Raw genomic sequence first — 26,810 nt, forward strand, 5'->3', positions numbered from 1 at the left:
AGCCATGCTGCAAATAATGTGACTGTCTGTCTGTTTCCATGGGTAGGTTGGCAGCTACCCCGGAGAACCAGGCCTAGCATCCTCAGTGACTGCTGGAAATGTGCACACGCCAGCAACCAATTGCCCAGCCACTGGTCTTCAAGACTAAACACATTGTGAGAGCGGAGTGGGGAACATTGACAACAGTCTAATGGTCCCACTTGACAAGGAGTCAAGATGGTGCACAGCCAGAGGTGGAACCACATGCAAGTTCCTCTACACTTTCCACTCAGGACACTACAGAGGTAGCTGGGACTTCCATCTTCAATCTGCCTGCCCCCTCCCATCCTTGGATGTTGAAGCTGAGGAGAGTCTATTTGCATCTGGGATGAGTTTTCCCAAAGTTGAAATTATTTGACAAGTTTGTTAAGATGAAAAGCTGAATATTAATGAGGTGAGTTGTGCCAAGCACAAAATACAACGTGAGTTGCTCCCAACACCAAGATGGGCCTTGTTGTGTTTATCACCTGACTCTATCACATATCTCATTATATCCTAACTGACTCAGACCCCAAAGATTCTGCCCAGAAAATGACTGCAGCAATCATGGAAGCGACAGCATTCCAAAGTCAAACCTTCAATGAGAAGTTGGTAAAGGACACAAAAAAGATTATGGATTCAAGAATGAGACAAAAAAGCCAAATCCAATTTGGAAAAAGACAGAAACCTTAATGGAGAAACTCTAAAAGGAGCAAGAGAAGCCTCGAAGAACAAAGTTAGATAGACTTAAGGAAAAAGAGGATAACTTCATGAAAAGAGTGCAAAGACCAGAAAAGGAAGATAAGGGAGTGTAAAATAGCAGTATCACCTCTGACAACAAGTTTCAACCATTAAGATTAGGCTCCATGAGGCACAGCAGCAAGGCATAGTGAAAGAAAGTAATTTATACCTTGGCTGGAGAATTGGGAAGGCTTCAAACATTATTTACTCTGGAAAAGAGCAAGTTTGTAGAAATCTAATCAAAAAGGCTAGTTGAAGAAAATTTAGGAGAAATTACAGATTTAAATAGACCAAGATTCAGTAATTAAACTATGATTCGGCAGAAAAATTCATAAGAGCTGCGACCAGTGAACTTTATTTAAAAATTTGTGTAGACGTTAGTGTTTGGTCTTTTATCTTGAAAAATTTGGGAAAGCATCCATTTTCTGCGGATAGGGGTGAGTTCAACTGTAGCCTTTGGGAGCAGATGTTTCCTGTGCAGTGCCTAAAAGTTCTTGTAATTATGCCTGACTAGTCATATTGTTGGAATTATTCAAAAGTTCAGCAAATCATCTCAGCAAATTAATAAGACAAGTACCTCTCTGTAAATAATTTGCAGTGATGTATAATCTACCATTACTCACTAAATTGCTAAAGACACAGAAAAAGGAGGGTTGGTGGTGGCAAATTTCCCCAAACAGCCCTTATCCTTCATCACACACTGTCAGGAGTGGCAGATACCATAAAGTGTCAGCATTGGAAATTAGGGTAATATCACTCACTAACTTCATTGAGTTTTTTGAAGATGTGATAAAGAGGATTGATGAGGGCAGAGTGATGGACGTAATCTATGTGGACTTCAGTAAGGTATTCAACAAGGTTCTTTGTGGTAGAATGGTTAGCGGGGTGAGATCAGATGGAATACAGGGAGAATTAGCCATATGGATACAGAACTGGCTCGAAGGAAGAAGACAGAGGGTGCTGTTGGGGGCTGCTTTTCAGACTGGAGCTCTGTGAACAGCAATGTGCCACAAGAATCAATGCTGGATCCATTGCATTTTATTATTTATATTCAAGATTTGCATGTGAACACAGAAGGTATTGTTAATAAGTTTGCAGATGACACCAAAATTGCAGGTGTAGTGGACAGTGAAGAAGGTTTTCTCGGAGTAGAATGGGATCTTGATCAAATGTACTGATGGTGCACAGATTGGCAGATGGAGTTTAATTTAGATAAATGTGAGGTGCTGCATTTTGGAAAAACAAATCAGGGCACTTAATGTTAAGGTCCTAGGAGTGTTGCTGAACAAAAGGACCTTAGAATGCAGGTTCATTGTTTATTGAAAGTGGAGTCCCAGGTAGACAGGATAGTGAAGAATGCGTTTAGTGTACTTGCCTGTATTGGTGTGCGCATTGAGTAACAGGGTTGAGAGATCATATTGCTGCTGTACAGGACATTGGCTAGGTCACTTTTGGAATATTGCACGCAATTCTGGTCTCCCTGCTATAGGAAGGATGTTGTGAAATTTGAAAGGGCTCAGAAAAGATTTGCAAGGATGGTGCCAGGGTTGGAGGGTTTGAGTTATAGGGAGAGGCTGAATAGACTGGAGCTATTTTCCCTGGAGTGTCAGAGGCTGAGAGGTGACCATATAGAGGTTTATAAAATCATGAGGGGTATGGATAAGGTAAATAGACAAGGTCTTTTTCCTGGGCTGTGGTAGTCCAAACCTAGAGGGCATAGGTTTAAGGTGAAATGGGAAAGATTTAAAAGGTATCTAAGTGGCAACTTTTTCATGCAGAGGGTGATGCTCCTATGGAATGAGCTGCCAGAGGAAGTGGTGGAGGCTGGTACAATTACAAAATTTAAAAGGCATCTGGGTGGTTATATGAATAGGAAGAGTGTTGGCAAAAGGGACTAGATTTATTTAGGATATGTGATCAGCAAGGACGAGTTGGACAGAAGGGTCTGTTTCCATATTGTACATCTCTATGTCTCTATGACATTACTCCCCATCACAGTTACCAACCTACTCAATCACCACTTACTCACTCAACAACTCACAAACCTATTTACTCATTGGAAGACTTGAAAACTTACCTGAATATGGCAGCATCTGTTTTAAAAGGGAGTGTACCTTGTCTTTCCTGTCCTGTCCTGTCTTGTCTTGTCTTCTGCTGTGCTCAGTCTAGTGCTGGAGTGTCTGCACACGCTCATTTTTGCAACAGCCCGGAAGAGAAGTATCGACTAAAAATGTGCTGTGTAGATGGGAAACAGTAAACATTCCAGAGTGGCAATGTGCCAAGCATCAATGCTGACTGGAAGAGTTGGCCCATTACCTTGTCTCATTGTTTATTATGCACAACAGCAAGGTGCAAAAAAAAGCTGATGGTTTCTGAGAGTCCCAGTTTTGAATTTGCTTATTTGGCTCTGAGGAAGCTGATAAAAAGCAGCTCTTATAACATTTTAATTTCTCTTAAAAATTATGCTTCCTGAAGTGTGTCTGAATGTTGGCTCACGTGGAAGTTAATTTTCTTGGTTGTAGCTCCTTTTCTGAGAGGATGGTTCATTTACTCATTTTGTGATGGTTCTGGCCTCATTTGCATTAATCTAACGGCCATGTTTTGAATCTAAAATAGGTGATTTAGTGTTGGGGTAATCATCAGAATTTTGAAATGAAAATCAGGAGAAACATACATTATAGGCAGATCCTCCAGTTTACACCATTGTTAAAATATATCATGAGAATGAGGTCAGAATGATGATGCCTTTTATTTAATTATTAAAATGATAACAAGCTTAGAATTCAACATTAAAATTGGCTCAAAAATATTTACAAATACATTGAATCAAGTGTCAAAGTATTGGATTTCCCCAAATGGACAGGGTACCGATGGGTTCGAGATGGTGAGATAAACAGGTTTGTGGGGCTTTGGGGAAGGAAGACAAACAGTTGGGAGTCATGACAGCCCAACTTTATTATTCATTCTCATAACTAGGGAGCTGGTATATGATCACCAGCCAGCTACATCGGGCCCTGAAAGGCATCTTTCTGCTAATGGATTGACTTGCCTGCCATGTCAGGAAATAAGATCTCAGTGGAGAAGTCTACCCTGTTACTATCTGGTAGGGTCTGGCAAAGATGACTGCATTCAAATAAAACTAGGAACAGGTAATGGTTATGTGTTAATTGAGGGATAATTGGGTAAGAACATAACTGATTACATATATATAGATACATGGGGGACAAGTCATTTGTGGGGGTTGTTGGTGGTGTGTCAGTTGGAATAAAACTTTGACTAGAAAAGAACATGCCTGGACTCTGTCTAAATAACATTCAACCTCTGGTGTTTAACATTCTATGGTATAAACTGGGAGGTCACTGGAGTTTGATTCTCCCTTTCTCATTTATAGAATAGAAACATGTACTGAATATTATCTGGTGACAAGTCTTGATTTGCTTGTTATTTATGTATAATGAATAGCTTTTGTGAAGGATAAACTTTGTGGAGTAGTTGCTGTGGTAAATATTAGAGTCATTTACTTAAAAAAACGACTGTGTTGATCATTTGTGTGTTTGGTGAATTATTTTGGGGTTTTACTGTGGCCCTTTAAAGTGAATATTTTCTATTCATTGTGGAAGCAAGATGAAGTCCAAAATCCCTTTATTCAGATTACCACCAAGACTACAGAGTATAGGAAGGATGTTATCAATCAAAATGTATCGGTTAAGCAACACAAACCATGGGGTTTAAAACCTGGAAAGAGGTGAGGAGTTCTACTGTTTTGAGAGGAACTGGGCAAGTATTGCAGAATGATAAATCTTGATTTCATTGTGAGGAAGGTTGTGGAAGGGGAATGGAATATATATTACAACATGTTTGGAGCTTGGAAAGATCAAGAATGTCACCCCTTTACACAAAATAAATTTATAAGATGAAATTCCATATATTCTACCCCTTACTTTGGGCAAGACTTGAGTGATGACTTATTAAATCGCCACATCTGAGAGATGAAATTTCATCTTGTTCCAAAAGATAAAATCTCATCAAGTGTATGATTGTTTCAGAAACAGCCTGTCAATTATTCACAGCACAAAAAGAGTACAGAACAGTGACTGTTGGAACAATTCTAACCACACAAGCCTTTTATAAATATTGATGGGTTCTGAAATGTTTTCAGTTTGTAAATGCACCTCATACTAAGATACTGAGCCGGTGAGACCAAGATAATCACAGCCTCAATGCTCAGTTACTGCTTAATTACTTGGTTTCAAATGAGAGGTTGGTAAGAAAGAAATATGTTTATATGACACCATTTGCAATCACAGGATATCTTAAAGCGAATGAAAGCCAGTGAGATATTGTAGAAGATTAATTATTGTTATGTGCAGGAAATGGAGCAGCAAATTTATGCCCTCACAATTCATAAAATGATAATGACCAAGTAATCTGCGAGAGATGTTGGATGAGTGACAAACATTGGCCAGGGCTAGGATATTGGGGAAAACTGTCTTGTCCTGCTTCAAAATAGTGGCCATGAAACATCTCACATACACCTGAGACGACAGAGTGGACCTCAGTTTAACTTCCCACTACTGCCTTCTTAAAGAAACTGCAGAAAGGCAATAAATGCTTGTCACACCTGTGATATCCACACCCTGAGAAGAAACAAAAACAGCTATTCTACAATTCACATCATCCATAGTTTATCCAGAATAGTCATTTGGTTAAGGGAGCAGACAAGATATGTAGAATTGTATGTGGACTAGGGAGTCCTAGTTCAGGTTTCTCTTAAGGTAAACTTGTTTGTTGAGTTAATAGTTAAGAAGGCAAATACAATGTTGTCATTCATCTCAAGAGGACTAGAATATAAAAGTAGGAATGTACTTCTGAGGTTTTATCAAGCTCTGGTCAGACAACATTTAGAGTATTGTGAGCAATTTTGGGCCCCATACCTCAAGAAAGATGTACTGGCTCTGGAGTTCTGGTTCCAGAGGAGGTTCACAAGGATTATCCTGGGAATGAAAGGCTTAATATCTGAGGAATGCTTGAGAACCCTGGAACTATACTCAATGGAGTTTAGAAGGATGAAGGAGGATCTGATTGAAACTTACATAATACTGAACGGCCTGCACAGAGTGGGCATTGGGAAGATATTTCCATTGGCAGGAGAAATGAGGACCCAAGGGCACAGCCTTCAAGGGAAGACCCTTTAGAACTGAGATAAGGAGAAACTTCTTTAGCTAGAGAATGCTGAATCTGTGGAATTCATTGCCACAGAAGGCTGTGGAGTCCAGGTCATTGAGTATATTTAAAACAGAGTTCTTGACTTCCAATGTGATCAATGTTTAAAGGGGGAAAGAAGGAAAATGGGGTTGAAAAATCTATCAACTACAATTAAATGCTGGAGCAGACTTGATGGGCCAAGTGGCCTAATTTCTGCTCCTGTCTAATGGTCTTGTAGAGAAGTCAGGGAAGGACATACATTGGGACAATGGTAGGCATTTTGAGATATACATTGCTACTAAACATTTTCAGAACCAAGTGAGTCAAACACATAGCTATTTCATTCCACTGTACAAATGTTGCCAATTTCAGAAAATAAGAAATAGGAATGAAGTAGACCATTTGACCTTTCACTATTCACAAAGATCATATTTCACCTTCTGCCTGAATTCAATCTTCCTGCTGTTTTCATTTACCTTATTTCCCTTTGTACCCCAAAATCTAACAACTTTTGTCTTGAACATATTTAATTGTGAACATCTACAACTCTCTAGGTAAAAAATTCCAAAGCCCCATAATTGTTTTGAAAAAATAAACGCCTTCCAGTCTTAAAAGGGCAACTCCCAATTATAAAATTATAAAAATTGTGTTGTGGATATTTTCCAAACAAGTTCCAAATATAAACTTCTTCCCTTTATACTTAAACTCCATTCCTATGTCTCCTCTCTCTGAGAACCAAGTCTTCTTTCTCTCCTTTTGTGAGTTCATTGCTGGCATTTCCTTTTCCTGTGAGCTGCCCCTTCATCACTGAGCTAATTTATGCTTATTCTTCTTTTTCTATCTCATGTACTGTCTCTGAGGGCTACCTTCCTGTTTCCTGATACAGTAATACTAATTTAGTTTCCACTTCACAGTTCCATTCAACCTCATCTTTTGTACTCTCTGATATTTGTTTTGGACTGATACATTACTCTGCTTTCCTCAGCCATACAGCTGAAGTTAGGAGTTCAGCTGCAGAAGGAAAATTCTCAAGCCTTCATGCAATAATTTTGCCAAACTGTACAAGAAATCATTAACCGGTTGGAATTTGGGAAGACGACGATCAAGAGTCGCAGACAATTTTACATAGCTGTGGAAGAGATTAAAAAGACAGTGGACAATGTACTTCAGACTGTGTGTTCTAATATGTACATCATTAAATAATAATTGACACTGACTCATGCAAGGAAATATTATGACAGGTGACCAAAAGCTTGAACAAAGAGGTAGGTCTTAAGGAGAATCATAAGGAATCAGAATGAGAGGTGGACAATCATAAGGGCCTGAGGAAGGAGATTTCAGGGCTCAAAGTTTGGGCAACTGAAGATATGTATAACAATGGGGATGGTTTTAAATTGGAGATTTTTTGATTTTGTAAATCAATCCCACTTCACTTTTAAATAACTCCATAGAGGCCGACATCCCATCACCAAGTCACCATTTATTTAACATGATCTGTCCTTGACTTTGGTACTGCCTCTTCAGATTCAGCTCTCAGAGTGGCAGCATCTCTGATACTCACATTTCTATCTGTTAACCAGGGCTCCTATTTAGACCAGATTAACAGCGCCAATCCTATTCTATGAAGACCAGTTACAATCACTACACACTCCATCCTCACTAATAAGGAACTTAAAGGGTATCAGATTAGACAGGAAAGTGGAGTTGAGAACACAATCAGATCAGCAGGCTCGAAAGGTTGAATGACTTACTTCTGCTCCAAGTTCATAAATTTGTATATTCACCTTTTATCTTGAAGGTTCTGAAGGAGCTTAATTTGTTTGAGAAGGAGATTCTATAAGGGTTTCCTTTATAAATGTTCTGCATTTTGTTTGGGAGACATGGAAATGGTTGAGGTTAATTACAATGATGAGTATATTACATGTTATTACTATTAGAGAGGAGAGCAATTTCTATCAAAGTGTTATGGAAGAGTTGTAGAGTGTTCTTCTGGTAAAGAAGGGGTGAACTAAGATTAATCTCCACATGAAAATTCCTGGCAGTGGCCATTATTGATCTATACTCTCATTTCCCATCTAGTTCTAGTTACCTGCTGACTGGTGGGTTCATTTAAGCTGCATTCACAACAAGCAGACACTTGTGTGGTGTGTGCGTGTTTTTAAAGTATAAAGAGAAGGGGGCGGAATTGTAGGCAGGCATCCAGGTCAGATAGCATGTTGCTGCTGCTAAGATTGACATTTAAACTCAGATAAAAAGCTGGCATCCGAAAGAGAATGAAACAATAAGTCAGTCACGATGAGCTTTGATAACATTTTATGTGGTTCAGAGACCTTGCAGATCAGTATCTTTCTATCAATGTGGTCTTAACATCCTCCTTAAAAGATGCTAGGTATTAACAGGGCTTTCACAAACAAGATAACAAGAATCTATTCAATTAAACACAAGCTAACCAGAGTGTTGAAGGCCAGTTATAAGCTTTCAACTGGTAAATACACTATCCAGTGTTTTAGTGAGCCTCATAGAATAGGTAGTTTCCAAGTCAATCCCCATGATCTGTGCTGAATTAGTCCAGTTAATTGATACGGAAGATGTTTTTGTTTGTGGAAAGTTCAAAACCAAGGTTCAGACATATTTTATAGAAACTAAAATATTTAACGAGGAATTCAGGAGGAACCTCTTTACCCAGAAAGTAATTAGAATGTGGAACTTGCTACCACACAAAACAGTTAATGTAAATAACATGGATATATTTAAGGGAAAGCTAGTTAAGTACATGAGAGAAAAAGGAATAACAAGATATGCTGATAGGTTTGGATAAAGAGGCTTATGTGAAGCAAAAACTCTGACATGAGCCAGTTAGGCTGAATGATCTTATTCTGTCTGTGTTTTAGTGAGTGGAATAATTTGGGGCCTGGACTTCTTGTTTCTCACCTCTGTTTAATGCCTCCTATTGAGAACCTCAATATGCAGATGTCAAGAGAGGCAAGGATGCAATCAGGCTTAGCTGCAGTACTTCCAGGTGGAATACCCTGCTGACACTCACTGTTGGTTAGCGTACAAAAATGGCCCATGGCAGAAGTAAACAGGAGAAGGCACTGACTCCTGGAGAAAAAAAACTCCCCAGCGTGTGTTAGCATCATTGAGAGAGAGAACATTGAAGATGGAAAAATTTTGAATGGCATTTCTCTAGTCTTTCCCATGTAAACTGTTAGAACTGAGTCAGCTGGAGATCTGCAGCTCTATGAAAGGAAAGGTTTAAAAGCCTAAAAGTACTTTTTGAATAGAACATAATGTAAAAGATTTTTGTGTGAATAATGTTAGCTTCAATTCCTCACACAGATAATAAAAGCTCTCAAAGATACTGCTTTGCACAAGAATGAGAAAATTATGGCTTTTCTGGAAGATTTTGGAATTGGAAACTTTACAGAATCAACATAACACTAACTACATTTTCTACCAAATTAACCTTATTCTTTGACTTGTCCTTTTCAAATTAATTTATGTAAGGTCTATAATGGCCCATGTAGTTCTTGACCCTTAGCATCTGGTAAAAGTACAACTTTATGAATCAAACTGTAGATTGTGCATGACAATCTAAGCTAAAGTTATTGTAATAGGCTTGTTGGTGTGTTTTGTAAGTAGACAAGTGATCAAAAACTCTTACCTCAGGTCCACAGATTTAGCTGCCTTTGTGAAACAATTCCTGTCTTGCTGAAATAAGGCCAGGGTAGGATTCTGCTCATTTTCTCCTGTGTCAAGAGAATGAGAAATATGTTAACAGATTGGCAAACTAACAACGAGCATGCACTCAATTTCCTCCATATTTTATGCTGAAGTAGTTTGGTTAATAAATAAGGAAGATGTGTTCGTGAAAAGTTCAAAGCCAGGGTTCGTAAGTATAAGATAGTCACTATTAAATCCAACAAGGAATTCAGGAGGAACCTCTTTATCCAGAAACTATTAAAATATGGATCGTGATACCATACAAAATAATTAATGTGCAAAGTATGGATATATTTAAGGGAAAGCTATGAGTCCTCATCAACTCTCGTTCAGCCTTTGAATTAGAAGATTGTGGGTTTTAGCCTCAGAGAGTTAAGTCTTACACTTTTACAGAAAGGCTCTCCGATACTTATTCTCCTTGAGGACCATTTTTGCACAAACCCAAGATTGGAATGCCAGTGTGGTATTGAAGGAGTGCTGTATTGTCATTGCCCTCTCAGGTTGAAATAAAAAAATCCTACAACATATATTTGAAATACACACATTCTTATCTAGGTCCCCTTGAAATGCAAATTTGCCGTTTATCTTAATTATTACATGCGATGGGATATTCCAGTTCTTACCACTCTAGGTAAAGACATTTTTCCCAAATTGAATTAATAGTGATTAACTACTAATACAGCAGACTAATCAAGTGAACCTATACATAAATCATAAGTTTTTTTGCATTTTTTTCCTTCGTAACTGAAACAAATTAGGTTTTAAACAAACCAAGATTATCAAAAATGTAGATGATTTTGCAACAGTATAGTTAACTTTTATCTGTAGATATTTTTGTTGCATTTTTGAAAATCTCCATGACAGTTTTTACTTCAAAGAATGTCACTTTGAAAATCTGGAGCTTAAAGTTTGGATTTTATGTCACATCTAAAAATGTGTAGTGAACAAAGCTTCCTACCTATACAATGTTCCCAATGTTATTTAGCCGCAAGAACAGTATTCATTCTCTTATCTACCAATTGTTTCACAGTGATACTAATGAATATATTTTCAGTAGTTTTACCTCAGGTAATGTATATTATTCATTATTGAATTAAATTCCCAAAATGTTACCCAGAGAGATGTTCTCTTTCTCAAGAGACCTTTCCTCAATGTGAAACCTCCACCCTCCTCATCTTAGTTTCATGTACTTAAAACATTCTATTAATTATTTCTTTTTACAGCAAAATGTATGTTTCCAGGATAAAAATCCAACCATGGTGAAATAGTTGATTACATTTGTTGGGATGGATACATCTTGAAAAGAATATAATCTATGAAGTCTTTAGAGAAAATTTGATAATTTTTCACACAATGCACATAATGATTTGGACCCCTCTTCCTTGTAAAATCCTGTGGATGCCAGGTACCAATTGAAATTTTCAACACTAAGATAAATTGATATTTGTTGGGTAAGAATATCCATGTACAAGAACAATCTTGGTTATCCAAACATCAATTATCTGAATTTTGGATTATCCAAGCAACATCGCATGGTCCCTGTACATGCATTTCAATTGAAGTAGGAAAATTCTATTCCTCATCACTTTAATGCATCATTTTGTAAATTTGATCAGGAATATAGGTGTAAGTATGATTTAATAAATAATTAACTTTATATATAAACTCGAGACATGATGTTAGATTTAAGTCTTACACTTTTATAGAAAGGCTCTCTGATACTTATTCTCCTCGAGGACCAAGGTTTGTAACTGTGAACACTCAAGAATAACAAATATGCAAGCCCAAGCTGTGTGCTCTAACAGCAAGATTCGCTCTCAATATTGATTTGCTCCATTTTGCAAACCCAACAAGTTTTTCCTCAGCTCATTCTCCAGAGAGCTAAGTAACAAAATGGGCTCGCACTTTTTGTTTCCGTTGCGTTTTCCTCTCATTATCCCATGATGACTCTTTTTTTTTGAAACAAAATGTAGTTCAATATCTTACAGCTGACAAGAAAACTTAATGTCACTTTTTTTTGGTGGGGAGAGCAAAACACAGTGAGTTAGCACACGTGAAAATAAATAGGAAGAAAACTTGATGAAAGAAAACATGGGGAAAGCATTACCCACCCACCCAAAAAAAATTGATGAGAGGACGGAAACTGAAGTCAGTGAAAAAAATCTTTCCTCTCTCTCATGTTCTCCCTGTATTTTGCATCTCTCTCTCTCTCTCTCTAAGGGCTCAGCGGTCACTAAAGAAGGAGGGACAACACTTGGTTAGTCTGGACTGGGGGACAACACCGAACAGAAAGATGTCGGCTGCTGTCAAGGACTGGGATAAAACTGAGGAAAATGTCTGCGAAAAGTTTCACAGACTTCAGTCAAGCTCTAGCCAAAACGTTATTTTATTTGTAAAGTATCATGAATTTTTAAGCAATATCCAGTGTCTTTAGACATTTTATCAATTGAACTAAATAAAAACTCTGTAAGCATGCTTTTTTATGCAATTATGTTCAGTATGGCTTCCTTTGTTTATGATCAGATCAGTTATCCGAACAATCAATTATCTGAACAAAATGCTCCATGTCCATCTCGTTCGGATAATCGAGGTTGTTCTGTATATGGAGTAAAGGCAGATAAAAGGGTTGGAAGTGATAAATTTCACCTAAAGTCTAAGTGAATAGGAAAGTAGACGTACACATGGAATAGATTCCCTCATTCTTGTATTCTGAATTTTCCAATAGAAAGTTAGCTTGAGCTACAAGAGTGGAAGATTTTTTTCTTCCATCAACAGCACTATCATCTACTTCTCTCACTTTTCTCTTTTCCGCAGAAGAAGAGGTATCCTTTTAAAGGTAACAGATGGAACCTTCTATTCCTGAAAGTGGGAGCATGGAGGAAGGGCAATTAATTAGGGCAGGATGGCAGTATACCAAAAACCCATTGCATTCCTACTTTCACAAAAATTAAGTTGAGTGGAATGACCCTAGTTAGCCTTCCTGTCCGTATCAACTAAAGGACTACTAGAGGAATTAATTGAAGGATAGTTGGGTCTGTTGCCACGCACTGTTCCTGATAGATCCTGCCTTGCTGTGGGATGGTACCAGATGAGAGCTAATCCTTCTTATGCTTCCCACCCCTGTGTCCCACTATCCATGTGACTCTGAATTGAAAAACACACCTAACCCTCCAGGTCACTACTTCTCCTATGTCCTCCACATCTTGGGACCCTTGTTGTGTCCCTCTGTCAGCAATCAAGACACTCCTGGTGGTGCTACTGAGGACAAGAGCTGCTGGCCTCTAATTGGCTGATGGTCTTGCTGGGGTCAGGGGCATTTCTGTCTATGGCTCTTGGTTCAGTGGGAAAGCCCTCCCATTGGCCTCACCACTGCCTGATTGGTATGTGCTTTGGTCAGCCTTCCCTGGAAAATCAGCATGAGTCTCTTGCAACTTCTCCAGCCAAAGGTAAGACTCAAGAGGCTTCAACCAGGATCTATCCTATATTTCTGTTCATTCTTTCTATTAACTCTTTGCTTCCTTTCTTCCACAGTCACTTCTACTTGGAATTTTGCCATGTAAGGATTATGCCTTTTTAGTTTCATTTTTTTTCAAAAACTGGGTACTGAAATGAGAATGGATGATTTTAAAAGCCAGTGTTGGAAAGAATGGCTGCAGTTTTGAAAGCAAGTAACCAGGCATTTCAGGCATCATATGATCATTGTTTGAACAAGCAGTAATTGAAGTTGAATTGCAGACAATTTGGAGTCAAGAGGTGTAGTCCTGCAGTTTTTGCTGGCAACAAGAAGTTGACTGGTCTATGGACTAGTAAGATATGGCAAAGTCACCATAGTCCAGAGGACCATAGGAATGCTCTCTCATTACTGAGAGATGATTGGTAGTGAGTTCAACCTGAGGGTCACTATGCCTCAAGCAAAGGTCAAGGCTGAGAAAGCATAGTGGTGGGCATCAGTGACCAATAATCATTAACAGAGACCTTTTTGCCTGACAACAAATTTGTGATTGTTTCTCAGTAAATGAACAGCATTGGAGCTTGAAACACATTACAGAGAGAGAAAAGTGTTCAGTTGTCCCCTAGCTCTGTTCTCTGCAGTAAGACTTCATTGTAAACTTAAAGAAAATGGTTCATCTTTCTTGCAACAGTTCCTTCATGCTATGACATATAAATTATAAGTCAGAGACTTTTAAAAGGCAACCAGCCACCTTGTTTCTCTCACCAACCAGTGGAAGCAAACAGAGAAAGATGACTGAAGCAAAATGCTGACCAGCAGAGTAGTCATAAGGACAATCTCAGCAACAGAACCTGGAAACAAAGACAACTGATCTATCTTTCCAGTTTTCCTCTCTGCCCATAACCTATGTAACCCTGTCTCTTTGTTGATCTGTGTGTGTGTGTGTGTGTGTGTGTGAGAGAGAGAGAGAGAAAGGAGGGTTTATAATTACTTTACATTTCTTAAAACAGAAAGTGCTAGAGAAACCCAGCAGGTCTAGCAGCATCTGTGGAAAGAGAAAGAGTTAATGTTTCAAGTCTGATATGACTTTTCCAGAAGTTATTTTATAACTTCCAGAAAGAAGTTATAACATAGTGTTTTTTGTTTGTGCCCAGGGCCAGGACAGAAATGTTGGACTGAGAGCAAGGTGATTTATTTAAATGGCTATCAATTGGAAGGTTGGGGTCATTCCTACAGGCACACTGGAGATGTTCTGCAAAGCGGTTACCCAGTCTGTGTTGGTTTTGCTAATGTAAAACAGATTGCATTGTCAGCTGGTAATGTAGGAAACTAGATTGAAAGAAGTACAAGTAAAATGTTGCTTCATTTAGAAGGTATGCTTGGGGCTTTGGAAAGTAAAGATGGAGGAGGTGTTCCAAGTGTTACACCTTCTGTAGTTGCATGAAACAGTACTGTAGTGGTGTTGGTGGTGGTGTTAGGGTTTGCAAGGTGAAGATGAGGAGCTCTTTTCATTTCAAATTTCCAGCATCCACAATATTTTGCATTTACTTTATATTTACATTTTCTTCATTCAAATTTAATCATTAAATTCATTGAGGGGCGTGGACATGTTTAGTTCAATACTGTCAGTTGAGATGCTGTAGGATCCCTTTTATTGAATATAGAGAGAATGAAGTGATCTGGGAAATGTATAGAAAGCTGGTCTGAGTCATTAGGCTACAATGAATATGAGGCCACAATGTCATACAACCTTCCCTGGTATCCAGATATTACTATTAGCCATCTCATGATTACAAGGTGGCCTCAATGAATAACAAATACAATATGGTGATTGAGATGGCTAACTGATCCATGTAAATGGCCAGGATCATTATACAGCTCATTCATTAACTTGTACTTGTAATTGCTAAAGATCCTCACCTCACCCTCTATCGACTACAACCCTGCCATAAAATGGCTCTTAATCAATTGTATTGGCTGTAGTATTGGGTGTTCCATGATTCATTTGAAATTGCTTTTCTTTTGAAGGAAATAAGAGTTTCACCCTGAAACAGCAACTACATTTACATAAAGAATAAATATATATCTCATGTTCATACTTCTAGCGTCAGGTATTTCTCTCTCTATCTAAATTACTATTATTCTTAATGTCTTCAAAGCAATCTGTATGATCTCTTCACAAATTTAAGTACAAGTATTAAAGTAAGCCATTCAGTCCTTGTAGCCTGCTCCATTCACTATCCAATCGGATTATGCCCAATCTGGACCTTAACTCCATTTATCTCCCTTAGTAATGTCCTAATTTAACAAAAATCTATCAATATCAGCTTTGAAGTATTTTTTTTAACTTCCAGCCTCAACAACATTTTGGTGAATAGATTTCCTGATTTCCATTACTGTTTTAAATGAAGAGGCACTTCCTGAAGAGCCTGGCTCTAATTTTAAGGTTACCCCATTGCACTATCTCCCCCCCCACCAGATGTCACTTATCTTTATCTGTCATATCCGATCCTTGAATCAAGTCCAACTCTTCGATCAAATCATCCTTTGATCTTACATATTGAAGGAATAGCAGCTTACTCTATAGAATTTATGTTCAGATTTTAATTGTTTTGGTATTATTCTGGTCAATTTGCACTATTTTCTCTTGAAAGTCACTTTATACTTCTTGAGGTTCGGTGCTCAGAACCTAATGTAGTTACTTTTGATTTGGTCTAACGAGAGTTTTATATAAGTGTTACTTAAATTCCACAGGTTTATATACCAGCACCCTTGAGATGAGGGTCATTGAGATGAGGTTTTAATTTTGTATCCTTTTGCTTTCCAGAATTTCCTGACAGCAGCTGGTGTATATCAGAAAAAGAAAGCTGATTAGCACCCGTCATAAACACAACCTGGCCATCAGTTTAATTAGACAGTGTAAACATGAGCAGCCTTTGCTCCAAATTATCTACATTTCCTTCCCACATTCACGACATTTATGAGTGTTGCCATATGATGCCATAGTGCCATCGTGCCAATGGGCCCCTCTGTTAATTTATCCAACTAATCATCCAGACAGCCTGTGGAGAAATAAAGCATAGCTTTTAAAGTAGAAAAGCCCAAACCCAGCTGATGGCTTAATGAGTTTATTGTCTAATTCAGTTATATCATGCTTTATATGTACACCTCAACCCCATTTACATACCTTAACTCTATATGTCTTGATACTCCTATGCAAAAAAAATGATTCTACTGCCCTAATTTGAATATCTTAGCAAGTTATGAGTTTGCATGCCAGCTTGATCCAATGGAGTACACATCAACAGGCACACCAAGTGTTTCAGATTACCACATCTGCAAGAGGCGTCGCTGACTACACAAGCAGAGGGGGAAATGGGTGAATATTGCAAAGTCGAAGTAAATCAAACAGGTGTCACAGGAGTCCTCCTGAATCAATCTTGCTTGCTAAACAATTTTCCATTTAAGGTGCATTCTCAGAAGTGTGCAGTCAGAGTCAAATTGGTGGCAACACAGACGGCTCAGCTTCAGGGGGTAATGTAGGCATTTCTGCACGCTCAATGTGGTTCCAAATGGGGTTGTTGCCTTCCTGGTGCCAGGTAAAGTATGCTACAGAGGAGCAGGACATTTTTTTGCAGGGAGTGGGTGGGGGAGATCACCCAGACGTTGTGGTCAACTCTTTCTGACTTTGTGTCATGACTAACATGAGTACCATTCTTAGAGTAGTACAACAGACATTGCAGAGCAGAATCTGCATCTACAATTCCACCTGGCCTCTGTAACACCCTGACGTCAGATATATAATGTCAACATGTGCTAAGTGGAGGTCTGGCAGCTATCCATTGAAATAATGATTGGAAAAACCATCATGTTTCTATTAAAGAGCTTTACTTCTATTGAAACCATGCACTTTGTGTGTAGAGCATTATGTCAACTTGTGCAAATACTCCTTTGCTGGAAAGCTACATGACATGGAAGACAGAATGGCCAGTTGGCTAACAACTGGTCATACTGATGGGGAAATCCTGTGGCACAAGGAGCAACAAACCAGATGAGTGGTATGAAACAACAGATCAAATCTCCTATTCAGGATAAATTACTACACTGATTGAAGATATAACGTTTCATATCTCAGGTTGAAATTATTGCCTCCTTCTAGTCTTCTTTCTTTGCCTGTAGTTTTAAAGGGATGATGAGATACTGGTGTTAAACATGAATGCTGCTGTCTGTTACCAGAGAAGAAATGAGTAAGTTGCAGTTGAAGGGTTTTCACACTGGGCTGATGCAGAGTCCATGTTGCTTCCTTTGGTTTAAGTATTGGGATTTTTCCATGAATGATTTGGATTTGCGAATGGCGAGGAAATAAACGGCAACATTTCCAAAAAAAAAGGTAGTGGTTAAGTTTTTAAAAATCATTCTCCCGATCATGAGGAGGATGTAAACCAGCATATGTGAGAACCAGATTAACAGCCCCAATCAAGGAGCTCAGATTCTTTGAGGTTGACCTCATTAAAATCACCACACTGTTGACCTTACAAACCCTCCTTACTAACATCTAGGGGCCAATACCAAAATTCGAAGAACGGTCTCACAGACTAGTCAAACAACATCTTGAAATTGTCATACTCACGGACTCATACTTTACAGATAATATCCCAGACACCACCCTCACAATCCCTGGATATGTCCTATTGCACTGCAGGACAGACCCAGCAAAGGTGATGCAACTGTTGTATACAGTCAGGAGGGAGTTTCCCTTGGAGTCCTCAACATTGATTTGGAACCCAATGAAATCTGATGGCTTTAGGTTAAACATGGAGGAAGCATAGAAAGTGGAAAAGATGCAAAATGTACTCTGGGTTGGGGATTTCAATGTCCACCACCAAGGATAGCTTGGCAGCAGCACTACAGATCAAGCTAATTGGTTCTAAAATCAACTTGGTAAAAACAATGACTGTAGATGCTGGAAACCAGATTCTGGATTAGTGGTGCTGGAAAAGCACAGCAGTTCAGGCAGCATCTGAGAAGCAGTAAAATCGACGTTTCAATTTTAGCGCTCTTCGGCTGCTGCCTGAACTGCTGTGCTTTTCCAGCACCACTAATCCAGAATCCATAATTGTTGCTACATTGAGTCTGCAGCAGGTGGTGAGGGAACCAGCAAGAGGAAAAAACATACTTGACCTCATTCTTACCAATCTGCTGGCTGCAGATGCATCTATCCATGACAGCATCAGTAACATTGACCACCGCACTATCCTTGTGGAGGCGGACTCCAACCTTCACATTGAGAACAGCCTCCATTAGGTTGTATGGCACTATCACCATGATAAATGGGACAGGCTTCAAACAGATCTAGCAACTCAGGGCTGGGCATCCATGAGGCACTCTGGGCCATCAAAAGCAGCAGAACTGTATTCCAACACAATCCAAAACCTCACAGCCCAGTATTTGTCCACTTAACCATTACCATCAAGCCAAGGGATCAGCTCTGGTTCAATGGAAAGTGCAGGAAGATATGCCAGTAGCACCACCAGGCATATCTAAAAATGAGAAGTCAACCTGATGAATTTACCAAACAGGACTATTTACACATCAAACAACATAAGCAGCAAGTGATAGACAAAGCTAAGTAATCCCACAACCAATGGATCAGATCTACGTTCTGCAGTCCTGCCACATCCAGTCCTGAATGGTGATGGACAATTAAACAACTCACTAGAGAGGAGACTCTACAAATATCCGCATCCTCAATGCTGGAAGACCCAAACACATCAGTGCAAAAGATAAGGCCAAATATTTGCAGCAATTTTAAGCCAGAAGTGGATGTCTATCTCAGCCTCCTCCATTTGTCTCCAGCATTACAGATACCAATTTGATTCACTCCATGTGATATCAAGGAATAATTTGAGGCATTGGATAGTATGAGCCCTGACAACACTCTGGCAATTGAACTGAAGACTTGCTACTCCCCCACCCAAGATCTTCCAGTATAGTTATAACACTGGCAACTACCTGACAATGTGGGAAATTGCCACGATGTATCTTGCACACAAAAAACAGGACAAATGCAACCAGCCAATTACTGCCCCATCTGATATCCGTTGATTCCAGTTTTGTTCGGCTTCCTCGATGTTGAATGTGGCCTTGATGATAAAGGTTGTCACTCTCATCTGACCTTTAGAAATCAGCTTTGTCGATGTTTGAACCAAAGCTGTAATAAGATCAGGGGCTGAGTGGCCCTGGCAGAACCCAAATCAGCAAGTGGGAATAGCTTATACATCCTCTAACAATAGCTACACTTACAGACAGATTACTGCAAGAAGTAGTATTGTTTGCAAGGAAGAGGCTGGAATAATCAGGGGTGACTTTAATCTTCAGATTGATTGGCCAATTCAAACTGGCACAAGTTGCTTCACAGAATCACCGAATTGTTATGATGCACACGGGGGCCATTTGGCTCATCATGCTTGCATCAGCTCTCTGAGCATTTTGGCTTAGTGCCAATCTGCTGCCTTTTCCCCTTAACCCTGCAGATAAGTTCTATTTAAATCATCATTGAATGCCCTCTTGAGTACTTCAATTGAATCTGCCTCCTCCACACTTCTAGGTTTGTATTCCAGATCCTAGCTGTTCACTGTGAAAAGCTTTTTTTTCCTCATCCCATATTTGTTTCTTTTGCAAATCACTTTACATCTATGCCTTAAACATAAGGAGTGCTGGAGAAACTCAGCACATCTGGCAGCATCAGTGGAGAGAGAAACAGAGTTAACAGCACCCACAAACGGAGCTTTATCAAGACATTATTTCAACTGCAGCACCCAAGAACTACAAAAAGTGGAAGAAAAACAGGTACCCAATAAACACAATCCACTGATTCCTCAGAAACAAACCCAAACAAGCAGACACAAGGTAACCAAAAATTATAACCACATTACTTTAATCCAAGACATGGGGTGACACGGTGGCACAGTGGTTAGCACTGCTGCCTCACAGCGCCAGAAACCTGGGTTCAATTCCTGCCTCAGGCAACTGTCTGTGTGGAGTTTGCACATTCTCCCCGTGTCTGCATGGGTTTCCTCCGGGTGCTCCGGTTTCCTCCCACAGTCTAAAGATGTGCAGGTAAGGTGAATTGGCCATGCTAAATTGTCTGTAGTGTTAGGTAAGGGGTAAATGTAGGGGTATTGGTGGGTTGAGCTTCGGCGGGTCGGTGTGGACTTGTTGGGCCAAAGGGCCTGTTTCCACACTGTAATGTAATGTAATCTAATCTAATCTAATATCAGAAATGACTTCCAGACTACTCAGACCCCTTGGCACCATGGTAGCCCACAAACCTACCAACACACTTAAACAGCGACTAATGAATCTAAAGGATCCAACAGATACCACCAGCAAAACTAACAAGATATCATGCAAGAAATGTAATAAACACTACAAGACTCACAGTTCAGAGGAAACAAATAAGCTGTTCAACCAGCTGAGCTCGGAATTACTTCATGGAAACAACTTCCTCGAGCGGAGCTTCTCCCTGGTACAGGAGCTGAAAATGGCAGCTATCAGGAACTTCACAGTTAAAACACTCTTTTGGAAGGTAAGCCTTTCCCTCTTAATTCCTGCCAATTGTAGTCTGTCTCTGTTTCTAAAGCCAGGGCTTCCACATGTCCTTTTACCAGGCCTGTCAACCTTACCTTCCAAAACGTGTGAGAGACTCACAGGGCCCTTTAGTAGAGGACACTTAAGATTGTGAAGACTTTTGATAATGGGATTAAAGAGAAACTGTTTCTAGTGGTAAAAGGAAAGGTTGCCAGAGGACACAGAGTTGACAAAAGATAGCACAAAGACCCTACTTTTGTGCAGCAGTTTACAGACAGAGCGTCGTGGTGGGTCTAGCCAAGGATTCCAATACAGGGTTGGGTCCTCAAGCTCACAGCCACGAAATGGACTAAGTGGACGTTGTCGTAAATTCTCTGTTTCAGTATTCTTTTCTTTTATATTAATGTGAAAGGACTGTTATTTTAAATATTTTATTACTTTATTTTTCCTAATTTATTACTGTAATTTTGTACTTTTGGAAGTTTGTAATGCTGGACGTTTTATTCCTTTATTTTTCTAATTATTTTTTCCTAAGCACTTGTACACTAGAATCTGTACCTAGGTACCTCTGAACCTAAGATGGCTCCATAACTGGAGATTTGTGAACTTTTCATTGTACTCACATGAGTACATGCAACAATAAAGCTAACTTAATTCAATTCTCTTCTCACAGAACTGAAAAAAAAATGAAGGAATGGAGGCTGAGAGAAGCTAGCAAAAAATAAAAATGAGACTAAAATCTTCTGTGCAATGCTTCAGTCTTTGTCTTTGTGGATAGTAGTGATTGGAAAGTGTGATCTAAGGAGCTTTCGTGAATCTCTGTCATCAAACAATACTTTTGATACCACTGTTTTGTGAAAGGAAAATCAAACCTAACAAATTGTTCGAGTTCACTGGCTATGTAAAAAGGCAGTGGATAAAAGGAAAGAAGTAGATGTAGTGTATTTGGATTTCCAAATAATATTTGATTAATTGCCACATAAAGGACTACTAAACAGGATCAGAGCTCATGATGATGTTGGTAGGATGTGGGGGCGATACATTAACAAGGAAAGACAATTGGCTAACTAACACAAAGCAGATTTATGATAAATGGCTAATTTTCAGGAATATAAACTGCAACTAGTAGAGTGTCAAAGTGATCAATGAGGGGGCCTTAATTATTTTGATCCATATTAAAGACATTGATGAAGTCACAAACTGTATTGTAGCCAAATTTGCTAACGAAACTAAAGATTGGTAGAAAAGGTATGAGGAGGATTTAAAGAATCTTCAAAGAGCTATTAATAGTTTAAGTGACTGGGAAAACAATTGACAGAAAGAGTGTCATGTGGGAAAGTATGAAACTGCACACTTTGGCGGGAAGGTTAAAATAACAGAATATTATTTAAATGCAGAGAAATTGCAGAATACTGCAGTGCAGAGGGATCTAGATGTGCTTCTATATGAAATACAAAAAGTCAGCATGATGGTACAGCAAGTACTTTGGAAGGCAAATGAAATGCTGAGTTTTATACAATATAGAAATAGCTAAGTCTTACAACTATTCTTTACTCAAGATTCTTTATCCCTGGGACACAGTGTTCATCTTAAGATGAAAAGTTAAGCAGGTAGGGTCAATACTCATTGGAGTTCAGAAGAATGAGAAACAATCTTGTTGAATTATATAAGATTCTGGGGGAACATGACTAGGATGTTTTAACCTGTAAGAGAAGCTAAAAACTAGGGAACACCATTTTAGAAAAACCCATTTAACACAGAGATAACTTAGACACGTAATGGTATGGTCCTAGGGAGTGTTGCTGAACAAAGAGACCTTTGAGTGCAGGTTCATAGCTCCTTTAAAGTGGAGTTGCAGGTAGATAGGATAGTGAAGAAGGTGTTTGGTATTGCTTTCCTTTTTTGGTCAGAGTATTGAGTACAGAAGTTGGGAGGTCATGTTGCGGCTGTACAGGACATTGGTTAGGCCATTTTTTGGAATATTGCATGCAATTCTGGTCTCCTTCCTATCAGAAGGATGTTGTGAAACTTGAAAGGGTTCAGAAAAGATTTACAAGGATGTTGCCAGAGTTGGATGATTTGAGCTACAGGAAGAGGCTGAACAGGCTGGGGCTGTTTTCCCTGCAGCGTCAGAGGCTGAGGGGTGACCTTATAGAGGTTTACAAAATTATGAGGAGCATGCATAGGATAAACAGACAAAGTCTCTTCCCTGGGGTGGGAGAGTCCAGAACTAGAGGGCAGAGGTTTAGGGTGAGAGGAGAAAGATAAAGAAGAGACCTAAGGGGCAACCTTTTCACACAGAGGATGGATTGAGCTGCCAGAGGAAGTGATGGAGGCTAGTATAATTGCAACATTTAAAAAGCATCTGGATGGATATATGAATAGGAAGGGTTTGGAGGGATATGGGCCGGGTGCTGGCAGATGGAACTAGATTGGGTTGGGATGTCTGGTCAGCATGGATAGGTTGGACCAAAGGGTCTGTTTCCATACTATACATCTCTATGACTCTATGAGGAGGAATTCACTCTTGAATTCTTTTCCACAAACGATAGTAAAAGTTGGGTCATTAAATACATTCAAGGCTGAGTTAAATAGATTTTTGATTGACAGTGGAGTCAACAGTTGTGTGGGCCAGGCAGGAAAGTGGTGTTAAGGCCACAATCAATACATCCACGATCTTATTGAAGGGCAGAGCAAGCTTAAGGAGGGCACCAATAGTGGTCTACGGCAACTTCTAATACTTACATTCTTAATAGTTAATAGTTAGGAATTGATGCAGGTAACTTTATCCCCATACTGTAGACTACATTCAACAACCAAGAAGTGGTTTGAGTCTTAATGTAATCACTGGCCCTGACACATTTTTAGAAAATATTGGATTTATAAAACATCTTGTTATATCATTAAAATATTTCAAATATGTTCAGAGTAAAATAAAGCTATTCCATAATACCAATAGGGTGATGGTTGTAGAAAAGAATTTTAGAGAAACCATTTCACATTGAATGCAGTATATGAGGTCCTGAAGAATGCTGGTTAAATCAGATTTATATGTATCTGTCTGTCTTATTGAAATTAAATTAAAGTTTTATTTCAAATAAAATTATTTGAATAAAGTTTGTGCTCATTCAAATTTAAGTGTTGAAGCAAGTGAGCTTATTTCACTTCTGGCACCCATTTCCCAAAGAAGGTATCATACAGATTCATTATCAGTAGGCTCTGAAAGAAAGGTGGACTCCTGGTATGGAGTACAATCTGTACCTGTGCTTAAACGTGGTGTCTTCTAACATGGTGAGGCTGATGTAATCCAGCTCCCACATGGTTCTGGTAGACCACGAAACCTTTACCCTCTACAAAGGTCATACTGGAAGAATTTGCAAGTTGACAATCAATGTATGTGTCTACATTATCAATGAACATCTGTCCCAGAACAGCATTGAAGCCAGTGCATCTGATTCAGAGGTAGAGATATCACCCACAGCATCATAACGTTTTGCACAGATTAACAGCAGTATGAAAACAAGCATACCTTTACCCCAATAGAATCTTAGCACTGACCTCAGAATGACATTTTCTGTGGCACCACTTGCTCATTTTCATTTTCTTTAACAACTGAATCTATGGTTTTCCTCACCAAAGCAATCAATATAATATCGGAAAATGTGGCACTGGAATAGCACAGCATTCAGAGAGCATCTGAGGAGCAGGAGAATGGAAGTTTCGGGCATATGCCCTTCATCAGGAAAGTGGGGTGGGTGAAAGGGGGCTGAGATAGAAATAGGAGGGTGGGGATGGGGGCAAAGTAGCTGGGAAGGTGATGGGTAGATGCATGCAGGGACCTGCCCTCTGACCTATTACCATCACTTCTTACCTGCATCTACCTATCGCCTTCCCAGCTATCTTCCCCCCACACCCAGCCCCATCCCCATCCTCCTATTTATCTCTCAGCCACCTTCCCCTGCCACATTCCTATTGAAGGACTTATGCTCATAACATCGATTCTCCTGCTCCTCGGATGCTGCCTGACTTGCTGTGCTTTTCCAGCGCCATACGTTTTGACTCTGATCTCCAATATCTGCAGAATATCCAATTCTCTCAATCAATTTAATGCCCAAACAGTTTGGTGAAAAATGCCTATTTATGGGTTGGGATCCAAGGAATAGCCAGAGTAATTCCAAACTAGTCAGCCAAAACACATTTTTGGAAAAAGAAACAATTTAAATCATCATTGAGAAAGATACAGATTTATTAAGAGAGTCAGCATAGATTAGTTTAAAGGAGATCAGGTCAGAAATTCTGATTAGGATCTGGAGCCCTATGCCAAGGCAGAAGCTGGGTGTCATGTCAGGCTGGGGGTTAGTTGGTCCAGTGAGGTAAGAATGACATGGGTCTCGCGTTGGTATGGTGGAGTTGTCAGTGTAGCTGGGGAAGTCAGTAGTGAGTTGTGCGTCCTGCTTAACAGTTGTTGAAGAGGCATAGAAGTTTTTAATCCCCTAACATTTCCTGGATAACTATGAAACTTAAGTGATTCAGAGCGCATGAATTCTTTAACTTCAGGGAATGTTTTCAGAAGGTTCCTGATGTACAGTATATGCCAATCAGGATTTCCACATGGTCCCCATGTACAACTCCAATGTACCCTGCAGAAATAACTATTTAGCCATCAGAGTGTAAAGGTCATTGTATCTGACTGACTTGATTGAATTCCTTGAAGAGGTAATGGAGTGGGGCAAGGAGCGTAGATATTTAGTGAAAATCTATATGGACTTAGCAATGTTCGTGACAAGGTGCCAAAAAGCAAAAGGAAAGGCAATAGAACCCAAAGGTAAATGGCAAATTGGATCCAAAATTATTTCAGTGGCAGGAAACAAAAGCTAATGACTGGAAGGCAGTACTCAAAGCAGGGCTCAGTACTGGATCCCTTGTTTTTTGGGATATGTATCGATGTTTTAGAATTAAATGTTGTGCCCACAATTAAGAATTTTGCAGATGATACAAAAACTGGATATGTGGTTGATGCTGAGGAAGAAACTTATGCACTACAGGAAGAAATTAAAGTGGCAAATGTTTTTAAATCTGGAGAAGTGTAAGGTAATGCATTTAGAGAGAATAAACATGGCAAGAAAATACTCAATTAATGAAGGTTACTAAGAAGTCAGGAAAAATAGTGAGACTTTTGATGGTAATTGCACAGATTCCTGAAGGTAACTGAATAGATGGATAGGTTTATAAGATGGCACATGGAATACTTTCCTTTCATTAGCTTAGCATAAAGTTGAGCAAGGAAATTATGCACAAACAATATAAAATACTAACATAAAATACATCTCAGTGATTCTTTCAGCTGTATACCAGACTCCTACTCACAGCAGAGTGCAGAAACAGTTGAGAAAAGTCAGCTCCATATCAACATGAGGAGCAATTAGGATTCATGATTTTGAGATGTCCAAAAATATTGTACAGCCAATGTAGTATTTTTTGAAATGGGAAGTGGACAGGTACAATTGCCCCTCAGTATCAAATGAATAGGGAAAGATGGAGAGCAGTCAGAAAGAAAGAATACCCAGATACTACTCCTGTGAAACCAGGCTGTTGGAACTGGTTGGCAAAATAAATTGTGCTCCTAAGTACATGAAAGCATAAAAAATAAACAGTGCCTCTGGAATGCTACAGACGACAGATTGACTTATTTCCCGCAAGACCAGTCATTACTACATCCTTAAAGTAGGAACATCCCAAACATAGGCATCAATCCTACATATTTTTCATCATCAATAAATGATACATCTTTAATGTCTTCTGATGCAGAATCCCACTGTGACTCCAATTTGCTACTGCAAGCATGGTTGTTAATAAAATTACTTCTCAAGAATAATAAAGGAGGAGGTTAAAATGATGGTGCAATTTTCCCTGACAAACATTACTGGAAGATGAATTTATTCCACCAACAATTAAATAACAGTTATCCTGCCAAAAACAATGGAATGATTTAGAAAAGATAATTACAATTATAAATCTGTTCAATTTAAGATGACCAGTTAAGCATTCTCCAAAGCACTTCCCTCCCTGTATTACATAATTC

The 26,810-nt window shown here is 39.1% G+C and overlaps 2 protein-coding genes across 6 annotated transcripts in view; both read right to left on the reverse strand.

Moving 5' to 3' along the window:
• elfn1a (extracellular leucine-rich repeat and fibronectin type III domain containing 1a) overlaps positions 1-9,705 on the reverse strand; it is a 148,506-nt gene extending 138,801 nt beyond the window's left edge. The window contains exon 1 of the mRNA XM_072559231.1: positions 9,629-9,705. The gene's annotated coding sequence lies outside the window, so the exon portion shown is untranslated. The remainder of the gene's footprint in view (positions 1-9,628) is intronic.
• The window catches only part of LOC140464306 (protein ELFN1-like), a 450,048-nt gene that overhangs the window by 198,931 nt on the left and 224,307 nt on the right, over positions 1-26,810 (reverse strand). For 3 of the 5 annotated variants that reach the window (XM_072559225.1, XM_072559229.1, XM_072559230.1), the window contains exon 2: positions 9,629-9,713. The gene's annotated coding sequence lies outside the window, so the exon portion shown is untranslated. Of the gene's footprint in view, positions 1-9,628; positions 9,717-26,810 lie in introns of those variants that run through there. The other 2 variants (XM_072559224.1, XM_072559228.1) reach the window with 2 other exon arrangements.

This window comes from Chiloscyllium punctatum, chromosome 40 (genome assembly GCF_047496795.1).
Source record: "Chiloscyllium punctatum isolate Juve2018m chromosome 40, sChiPun1.3, whole genome shotgun sequence".
Taxonomy (NCBI): Eukaryota; Metazoa; Chordata; class Chondrichthyes; order Orectolobiformes; family Hemiscylliidae; genus Chiloscyllium; species Chiloscyllium punctatum.